This window comes from Lycium ferocissimum, chromosome 6 (assembly GCF_029784015.1).
Source record: "Lycium ferocissimum isolate CSIRO_LF1 chromosome 6, AGI_CSIRO_Lferr_CH_V1, whole genome shotgun sequence".
Lineage (NCBI taxonomy): Eukaryota > Viridiplantae > Streptophyta > Magnoliopsida > Solanales > Solanaceae > Lycium > Lycium ferocissimum.
In genome coordinates, this window is record NC_081347.1 from 23934744 (window position 1) to 23946299 (window position 11556).

An 11556-nucleotide genomic window follows, 5' to 3' on the forward strand; every position below is an offset into this window, starting at 1 on the left:
CAAGGTAATCCTTCTTAAGGTGATTCAAGCTAGGGTTTTGGGGTGTTCTTCGTTATAAAAGTAAATTGTTGAATTACGTAAGGCTTAATTAAGGTATGTCTCTCTTTTAAAAACCTTATCAGGGATATATGTTTTCTTCTCGAAGGTTCTTTATTGAATAAAAAGGTGAACTTTTCATACGAAACCCTAATTCATGTTTTTGATTGTGGTTGGTGTGTGTGAGGGGACAAGCCCACGCTAAACCTTGATTGTATTACCCTCTATATACGATGAAATCATAACCGTTTTCTTCTATAAGAGATGGTCATTAATGAGGGTTAATTGTTGGCATGCATGTTTTAAAAAGGGGACTATGACAAATGAAATCTTGTTAAAAGAAGTAAAAACATCTTCAAGATTATCTATGAAACTATGGATTTTCTTAATAACATAATGAAATTTAATGCTAATTGATGGTGTGACTACTATGAGACAAATTGTGAATCGGCTTCTATGCTATGAACTTTGTTGTTGTGTTTGGCCTAGCTACTCGGGAGGAAAAGTAACCACTATGGATCCTAGTGTGGTAATTGCCCAGCCATTCGGTTCGCTACCCGGAGTGCGGTTAATGCCTAGCTATTCGGAAGGAAGGATAGCCACCGAGAATTTTATATTCTGGTGTGGTGCGCTGTGACAAGGGAACCTCTACGGTCACCCCTTCGATGTGCTTGATTCTTGGGCCTGTATTGGCATGTGTGATTCTTATTTTCTCATGGAATTGTTGTTGTTAATTATGATCAATTGGAAGGCATATTTGAAGTTGTACCTTGACAAGAGGCCTTATAATCGGTTTTGATAATTCTTATTGAGATACACCAACTGAATAACTGTTCTTACATTGATTTCACATGATTTTCAGGACCGATTTCTTTATGTATTATTGTACTTTATTTTCATATTACTTGTCATCCCCGAGGTACTCACTGAGTACGAAGTACTCAGTCATACCATTGTTATTTTTTATGGTATGTTAGGTAACCGTGAAGAGCAGATTCTTGATACTTCGGGCATTTAGGAAGGACTTGCAGTCGCTGCTGATTTGGTGAGCCCACATATTCCTTCGTGGGACACCCTATTTATTGAATTCCATTTAATTATATTAGCTTTCGGGCTGCGTCCCGATGAGTTAGACATTTATTCCTTATTCTTAGAAGCTCCTTACTATACATTCGAATGTGGGTAGAAGAAGAGTTATGGTTTAACTCTTTTGGGCACACTATCATGTTTTGGTTGAATTATTTAAATTATGAATACTTCCGCTGATTTAATTCATATATTCATGATTTGTTACATTTATTTTATAAACTGTTAGAGGCGAATATTGAACCTAGCGGGTTCAAGCGTTATTATTATGTCGTTTAGGTTCTTCCGATGTTGTTTATGATGTCGGATGCCGGTCACGTCTAGGATGGATTTTGGGGCGTGACAAGGGCAATACCTCTTAATGTACCCTATCTCACCACACTCTTAACATGCACGGTCCAACGTGGGTCGCTGAACAGAAGCTGATGAAGCAGTATAGCCTTCATGCTGACCGGAAGCCTGGTAATTTTCCCCTGATGGGCCTCCAACTGACACCTAAATCGCGGACTGAACCGGATGCCCTGAATATATCTGCGAACTCTGACCCCTTGAGAAGGAGTTGCTGAAAACCCCACCCCTTCGGGCCTTCTTCTCTACCTGCTTTGCATGACTTTCCTGTTTAATCCCCTCAACAACACGAACATGCTCCACTACCTCCTGGAATGAAGCCCCAATGGCTACAAGCTGAAGAGCTGATAGCTGAAGTCTAGTGTTTAACCCCTCACGAACTGCCGGATCCTCTCCCCCTCAGTGGGCAGTAACTAAAGAGCATATCAGGATAAGGAGTAGAAATGGGACTCGTACACAGCAACAAACGAGTTCCCCTGATTAATATTAGCAAAGTCATCCTTCCTTCGGTCCCTGAGAGTACGTGAAACGTACTTATCTAGGAACACTGAATAAAACTGAACCCAAGTCAATGGAAGAGACCCAGCTGGCTTGCACTTCACATATGCCCTTCACCATAACTTGGCATCACCCAAGAACTGGAAGGTCACAATTTCTACACCGTACTTCTTTATAACCCCCATCTTATGGAGCCTCTCGTGACAGTCTATGATGAACTCATGTGCATTTTCTGACTCAGTACCATAGAAAACCAGAGGCTTCATCGTAGTGAACCTCCAAAACAGATCATGCTCCTCACCAGTCATTACCGAACCTGCAACTAGCCTTGGAAAGGCCTCAAAACCCAAAACTTTATCCAAGCGAGGTGCCACTGTTGCAGCATGCTGAACTCCCGGAGCCTGAACTCTATCCGGACCTGGGGCTGCAACTCTTGCGCCCCTACCTGCTGGAATGGCTGGTATAGCTCCGGCTTGTGCTAACCCATGCAACCAATGTAGCACCTGTGCCATAGCATCTGGTATACCCTGAGCAGCTGCAGCTCTTGGTGTAACTGGTACTGCCGCTGGCTGGGCTGGTGCGGCTGCATCTCTCGCTGCCTCATTAGGAACCACTATAGGCACGGGATCAACCACTGGGACTCCACCCCCAGCTAGGGCCGCCCCTCTACCAGTTCTTCTGCCTCCAACTCTACCTCTGGCTGCTGCCGCGCGTGTTCTCGCCATCTGTGAGAGAATGAAGGATAGTTAGATACCACTTTGAATCATCATATACTGCAATCAAGTAGCATGAAAGAAAGAAAGAAAGAAAAGGGAATTTTCCTAGTGTGCGATAGCCTCGAAGATAAGTACAGACATCTCCGTACCAATCCGCAAGACTCTACTAGACATGTCCTTGTACGATGAGATCGACGAACCTAAAGCTCTGATACCAACTCTGTCACGACCCAACCGGCCATGACTGGCACCCACACTAACTCCTAGTGGGCGAACCAATACATAAGTCATCTATTCATTCAAGTCCGTTTTTATATTAACTAAATTAGCCAGTTATTACTCATTCAAGCATAAGATAATCAAAGTAAGTCATGCCATAAAAATACTGAAGTAAAGGCGGAAGTCCTAACTATTATAATTTCCCAAAATCCGAAAGTCATCATCAAGGACTCTAATCTAAAACATGTCTAAGGAATGGAATCTGTCTAACAAATAACCATAATGCCCAGAATAGGAAATAGACATCATAGGAGGGAGATCTTCGGGCGGCTTGGCATGGATAGAAGGTCACCCTAAAGGTGTCAGCAACGTCCTCAATGCTAGATGTGAGGGCTGGTAGCAATCTTTGTATCACAATCTGCACTCAAAAGAATGCATCAAGATAGTATCAGTACAAACACTATGTACCGGTAGATATCATAGGCCGACTAATATTAGTATCATGCATATCTCACAAAATCAATAGAATAAACAAGCCAGTCAACAGACATGAAATAAATAAACCATGACAAGTCATAATCACTGTACACACATGCTAACGGATGTCATTGCTCAGTAGTCATGACCTACAAGGGACCCATAGTGTCCATGTACCACTCGTTCCGAATACTCATCGGACCCGATAACAAATCTTCGATCTAGAAAGAACCTTAGATGCGGCCCACATCAATGTCTCTCTCGTTTTCTAAACGAACTTCGGACCACGAGCCCATAGTCTAGGTCACAATTGTGCCTTTTCACATACCCTCGCATAACATTATTTCTTGCTCTCTTATTATCAATGCTCAATTCATCATATCATATCACAATTTCACCGAGAAGATCATATTAACTCCTCATCACAACCCATCAACTGTAGATTCAACACACATGAACAGTGGCACGAAGCTTACATAGTCACTCAATCAATTGCACGTAGGAGTTCAACCACACAATATCATGCATAAAGACTAGACATGTTTTCTCCTAATGAATTCACAACACATACAATCAACTAATCAAAGTCTAACTCAGGTAGACCGTAACCTACCTCCACGTAGAGCTAGAACAAATCGAGTCACTCTGCTATAACTTTTCCCTTCCACAAAGCCTCAGAATGCTCAAAGTCTAGCAATTAGAATACTCAATGAGTCACAATGATTCTAGTCATAAAATCAATACAAAACACCCATCCCTTAGCCCCATTCCAATGGTGAATGATTTCTATGTGCAAAACAACCTAACAATGGCCTTAGTAACCACTAACCATCAATTTACACCCATATATTATCAACACATCACTTACAAGCAGTTTCCATGGTCAAGCTACCATTTTTGTGGGACCCAATGTCTCAATTCACTTAGTTTATGGCTCTAAAGGTTTAATTCATGATTAATAGGAGTTAGCCCAAGCCATTAGATAATAACTAAGTGATAATCACCATAACTCATCAAGTATAGAAGGTTTATTAATTTCTAGGGTTACTATTTCTACTTTCACCATTGAAAACCCATAAAGGGATGATAATCATGAAGATGATAAGGAATGATTGAAAGGGATGGATGAGACTTACCTCTCAAGAGTATTCTTGCCCTAGCTTGGAATTTCACCCTAGGTGCTTGTGGGGAACTGTGCTGGAGTATTATGAATAAAAAATATGGGACTAAGTGTTTAAAACACGGCATTCTGCCCCCCGTCGACCGCTGCGGCGATCAATTTGCCGCTGCAGCGATCTCGCTATAGCGGCCAAGTGCCTACTATAGCGGACTAAGAGAAACCCGACCACCGCTATGGCGGCCTATGTTCTGCTATAGCGACACCACCATAGCGGGACATAGACCGCCACGACGGACACATGATCACTGGCAGACCACCGGCAGCGAGGGACTCACCGCTATAGCGGAACTGTCGTAGCGGTACAAGCCTCTCCGCAGCGGTCCAATTTGGGCAGTAAGCTCGACCTTTGCTCAGATTTCCACTCTATCACCCAACATTTCATCCGAGGCCTCACAAACACAAGCAAAACATGCACCTACACATACAAACGTCATACGAATCCACCCGTGGCCTCAGAATTTCCAATAGAGCTCTAATTTCTAACGTCACCTCCCGACAGACTCAACAAAATTAAATAACAATCACAAACAAGTCAAGTTTTTAGTTCTTAGAATTATAAAATAGAGTTTCTATTAGCTCGTTCTACCCATGGGAAGGTTCCATTTGGTGGGGTGATCCTACATTTTCCATAACGACGGGAAGGGTCGTTACATTTATGAAACCCTAAGTCTCAATTCACTTAGTTCATGACTCTAATGGTTCAATTCTTGATTAGAGAGGGATAACCCATCGATTGTTGAAAGTCTATTAGGTCCTAAGATTACTATTTTTAATTCACCATTGTAGACCCATGAAAGGGATGATAATCATGAAGATGAAAGCATAATGATGGAAGCAATAGTTGAGACTTACCTCTCAAGAATATTCTCGCCCTAGCTTGGAATTTCGCTATAGGTACTTGTGGGGAACTGTTTTAGAGTTTTATGAATAAAGAATTCGGAACTAAGTATTTAAAAGCCGACATTCTGTCCCCGTCGACTGCTGCGGAGGTCCATCCGTCGCTGCAGCAGTTCCACTATAGCGGGCAAGTGCCCGCTGTAGCAGACCTCACTAAAATCCTTCGGGCCTGATCCCGCTATAGCGGCACCACTACAGCGGTCCAGTTACACCTTGACCTGACTGGCCTCGGCAGCGGGCCACCCGCCGCTATAGCGATCCCGTTGCAGGGGTACCACTGAGCCAGTAAGCTCGCTGATTTCACAGTTTTTCAACTCTACTACACAACATTTCATCTGAGGCCTCACAAATACAAACAAAACATACACATAGATATAAAAACACCATACGAACTCACCCGTGGCCTCGGAGTTTCCAACAGAGTTCTAATTCCCTACCTCACCCCCCAATGGACTCAACACAATCAAACAATAAACACAAACAAGTCAAGTTTTCAGTTGTTAAACTTATACAATCAAGTTTCTATTAGCTCATTATACCCTTGGGAAGGTTCTATTTAGTGGGGTGATGCTATATTTTTCATAATGACCGGGAGGGTTGTTACAAAAACTAATCTAGGTAAACAATTAATTTCTAAGTCCCTGGCAACGGCGCCAAAAACTTGTTGCTCCCAAACTCACACGCAAGTATACGTGATCGTGCAAGTAATATAGGATTTTTAAGTCTAGATATCGTACACACAGAGACTTATGATTAACTATTTACTAAACTAAACTAATGCTAATTATCTAAACAAGAAATAAAATCCAAATTTACATTTATAAACTAACTAAAAATAAAAGAAAACAAATAATGAGCTTCAACCAAGAAAGAGCGGATTTTTATCGGAAAAGAGATAGATCTAGGGCTATGACCACTAACAATCCAGTTGAGTCTTCAAATCATTCTACCTATGAGTTACTAGTTGACGGGTTGATGTTAACTTCACGAGTATCTTCCGAGATGCTCACCAGCCTGTAGATACTACTATAATGCCTATATTCCTATGGTCGCCAGTGGTAACAAGAACGCATTTACTTCTCCGTATTCAACTAAGCAAGGATAAAGGGTATATTCCTATTCTCAGTAGTGAAACGATTATATCGAGCAAGCTCTATTTATTCTTATTACGCATGCAAATTCCCTATCCCTAGTTCAATTCACACGCCACAGATATTGCCCAACTATTTCATCAAATAATCAAACAATTAAAACCAAGAATAAATAAATAACCCAAAGATGAAAAATCAATAGATATAAACGATAATCAAATGTCAACTTTCATGTTTGTGTCAAAACCCTAGAACTATAAAGTTTAGCTCCACATAGACATGGAGGAAAAACAACAAATCATTCGAATAAAAAAAAATGTAAAAACAAGTATTACAGTGAAGAAAAGGTAAAATCCTATAACTCCGGACTACACGGTGGCTCCAAGCTCTCTCTCTAGATCCAAAGTTCTGAACTAAGGGTTTTAAGTTATCCAAAGTAATATAAAAATCGTGTAAAGTATGTATTTATAGGGTACCAAAAGGCCTGGGCTTTTGAAAACCAATTCCAACTCGGATCGGGAAACACTGCAAAAAAAATAGCTTGGTGCGCTGCCCTAGGTGGCGGCCCAAGAGGATTTAACAGGCGCTTAGGATGGACAGACACAACTGAAGCCTCAACCTCTTTTTTTTTCACAAATTTTGTTGCCTTCATCTTGTGCCACGTTTACACTCAGGGCCTGCTCGTGTGTAAAGCAAGTCAAGCCATTGCTTGGGGCCCCACATTTTTGGGGGCCCAACTTGTAAAAAGATCCTATATACTTATATATTATACTACTTAAAAAAAAAAAAAAAAAAAAAAAAAAAAAAACTCCTATGGGTAGCTACCCTCGTGAATGCTATTTTTGGGGAGGAAGTTCAAAACAGCTTTTTCTCCATTTAATGTGGGGAGGGCCTCACTTTTCCTAAAACCACTCTATATAATATTATTTATTTAAAAAAAAAATTGTACTCATATCTTCATACGGTTAGGAGAGTTATTTTAGGAGGAGAGTTATTTTAGGAGAAGATTTACAACAGTAACTTTTTGGGATTTGGAACAGTTGCATTGGAAAGGAATAGATTCTCCTTTATATTCTAACAAATCACATAATATTCATATCATCTCTTTAACTGCTATGAGTTGTTATCTATCTATTGTCGATGTCTATCTTTAGGAGAAATATTAGGGTTAGTGACTTTGGTATCAAGTCAGTTTTCCCCTATAAATATAGAGGTTCTCCTTTATTGTAAAGACATCCCTCAAGAGAAATAAAAACTCTCCTCTCTTCTCTCTTTCTCCACAATATTCTTCTTTCTTGCTATATAATTTTATAACACGTTATCAACACGAGACTCTGTCATCTCAAGCAAATACTTTAAAAGTATCGAAGGTATAAGAAGCAATTTGCAGGTAAGTTACTATAATCCAACTTTAAATCTTGGCTATGAATGATATTCCAAAATTGTCCAAAATTGGAAAAGGATATCATGATCTACTCACTGGTGTTATAATCAGTACATAAGTTTTCTATTAATCCTAGTGATTTTTAGTAGTAATACGTGGATCACAATGGAATTGATCAAGAATAGTATAATATTTGATTTGTTGGCCAAATACTGTTAAACTACGAACATGGGATCCCATATCAACTTTGTTACTGCATAACGTTTGCCTACTGTGGACCATGATAAGTTTTTTGTTTTTTTTTAATCAAGACCTCTTCTTTTGTGTTGATTCACCTAAATTCATGTATGGATTGTACAAGTGTTAGATATGCCATTCATTAATGAATATCTTGATATTATTTATAAATGGCATTAGAATTTGTCACCTCCAAACGGTGATTTTAGTATCCATCCTAGTTATATATTACTATTATTAATTACCAGGACTAATAATAATATTTTGAGAGGCGTTCAAAATTTGCTCCTGTAGAGCATCGCTTAAATTACAGTAGAGTACATGAGACGTACAATCACCAGAAGCAAGTATATATTTTATATGGTCTCGCTCTAACTAAATTTGTTAACCACCAGAAGTGAAATAATATGTCAATGACCACTCGCATTGGTAAATACTTTCACGGGCTTATTGTGATTATAAAGGAAGATATGTTAGGGAAAAATTCTCTCTATTTTTTACTTGATTTGCTCCTGAAGTAGCAATATCCTAAAAGAGGTTCTAAGCAATCATAATTTTATATGGTTAAGGCACGTTTTGATGATTATGTTCCATTCTTGAAGAACGAGAACGCTTGATAAATGTTACTAATACATATCCATTCCCAGAAGTGAATGTGATGATATTTAGTAAAGATTACAAATACATACGTTCTTTTTGTTGTGGAAATGTCATGCCTTACCTCCAAAAGAGGTAGGAGTAATTGAGAGGAAATATCTGAATATTTTATTCTTTAATTTTGAACTCTTAAAGTAGTAAATTAGAGATTTACTCCCCGAAGTAGTAAATCGAAATTTACTCTCGAAGTAGTAAGATCTTGAAATTTAAAGAAGTTCAATTTTGAAATTTGCTTCTGAAATACTAAAATATTGGAATTTTCCTCGAGAAAAAAAAAAAAAGAAAAAAAAGGGGGCTTTGAAAATGAAACGGCGTTTTCTTGTACTTGAGAAATATGATGAGCTAGTTGTGTATAAAGTGCATCTAAATGACTAAATCTCATTCCCCAAAGTGAATGAAGAAACGCCGCAACACACCTCCAGAAGAGATAGAATAACAAATGATATAAATGTTATTTTGTGGTATGAAGGTTATTGTCACATGTCATACGTTGAAACATATTAAATATTTTCATTATGTATCATTCCAAGGCATATGAAACAATCTTGTAAAATATTTTCTTATCATAATCACATTGACATAGTATGATTAGTTGTTATTGATTTCCCTGAAGGAAATAACACATTCAAATATTTTTCTTGATCAATGATGAAATCTTTTCTAAGGGCAAAGGACTTTTTTTTTTGTATAGCCAAAAAGACCCTTTGAATTATTATGTGTAAACCTCTTTTTACGTTGTGATTATCATGTCTGAGGTTGACATTCTAAAAACTTAGTATATCTACAGTTGGCGATTAATTAAGAAATCTGATCACATGTATGTTGTATTGTTACTTTGGTTTTTAGCAAGAGACGTTTATTATTATTTTATTTTGCTGGCTTCCAGTCGTGTATTGATACAATTAGTAGTGTTTTAAAAACATAAGACGTTTAATAAGAAAAATAAAGGGTAGTTTAATTAGACCGATACTCTTGTGTTGTATCCTAATGGGACTTACCAATTTAGTGTCAAAATTTATCTAAGATGGATACAGTGAATTGTTATATCCTAATAGGACTTGCCAAAACTTATCAATTTGAAATATATGATGTAATTCGTTATATACTTAATTTCACTTTGTACTTTCTGGTAGTACTAATATTTAATGTATATTTGTTTTTACTTTGGGTATATCATTTCATTTGAAGATATGGATAACTCTCAAAGCAAGTTTGGATTAGAAATTCAAAATTTTAAATGTCCATTTGTTTATTTTTTTCTTTCATGTCATCAAAAATATCTCATCAAATTTTCTTTCCTGACACCAGCAGTGTCTAAACAGTATTTGGTAGTACAAAATTAATGATTAAGGTCCAGAAGAACCTAATTGTTAGTACACAAGAATCATGACACCAGTAGTGTCTAAACAATATGTGATAATGGAGAATAAACTAAATGCTCATGAAGAGTTTATATGCTATATGTAATCGTTCTAGATTGTAATATGTGAAGTTGTTATGATCAAAACAAAAATTGTAGTAAACCCGAAGTTTACTAAAGTAAATGGCTATCATATTGAAGCTATAAATGATTGGAAGATTAAATATCTTCAAAATCATAGTGGGTAACAAATACATCTATGAAATGTTACCCTCTTTATTCTCCAAACTGTACTACACAAATATGAGCATGATGAAATCACATGTCACGGTAAACCAGAAGTTTATTGATAAAAAAAAAAATCATATCATAGTATACCAGAAGTTTATTAAAATAAATAGCACATGGCATGATAAACTTGAAGTTTACTATTATACATAATTTTATCGATTGACATGAGCAATTTGGCTATCCCGATTCAAATATGATGTGCAGATTGAGTATTTGTATTGAAGAACTAGAAGATTCTTCAAGAATTTATTGTGTTGCTTGTTCTCATGATAAGATGATTATACTGGCTAATATTGGGATTGAATTCCCTCAATTCTGGAAATATATAAAAGGTGAATATGGGCCCGTTCACCTGTTATGTGATATCTTAAATAGATGCATCAATGAGATGGTCACGTGTGCATTTATGATCAACCTGCAGTTTGACATTTAAAAAATTACTTGCTCAAAATAATTGAGTTAATGTCACGACCCAAATCATGGATCATGCGGGCACCCACACTAACCTTCCCTGGTGGGCGAACCCTTCAGATAACTACCTTAATTTGATACAACATGCGGAATAAATGCTATTATTATAAGAAATTCCCAAAATCTGGTCTAGACTCATACAAGAGCTTCTAAGAAGTTTACAATTTGAATAGATAACGGACTAAACCGGATACGACTTCGTTTAAGGATAGAGAACAACGAAATCTAAGGAGAGACTCGGGTTGCAATAGCTCACCCAAACGTCTTTGACGAATGCCTCGAAACGGTCGTGAGACTCCGAACATCACCGAAAATAACTCTACACTCCCGGTAAGGAGTGTAGCAAGAGTAGTATGAGCACAACACTAGGCTCGTAGGTATCATAGGCCGACAATGGTTAGTTCACGCATATAAACAAGAAGCAACTAACAAGTAAGCAGATAAGTAATCAAACACGGTCACACATCTAGCACATGAGAAAGTCTTGCATTAACGATAGTCACGGGGATCTCAATATCTCGCATTATAAGCCTAGGGAGAATTCTATAAACCTCGATTCCATCCAGCCTTTAAAATAAATACTCACAAACAACAACTCAAGTAATTCA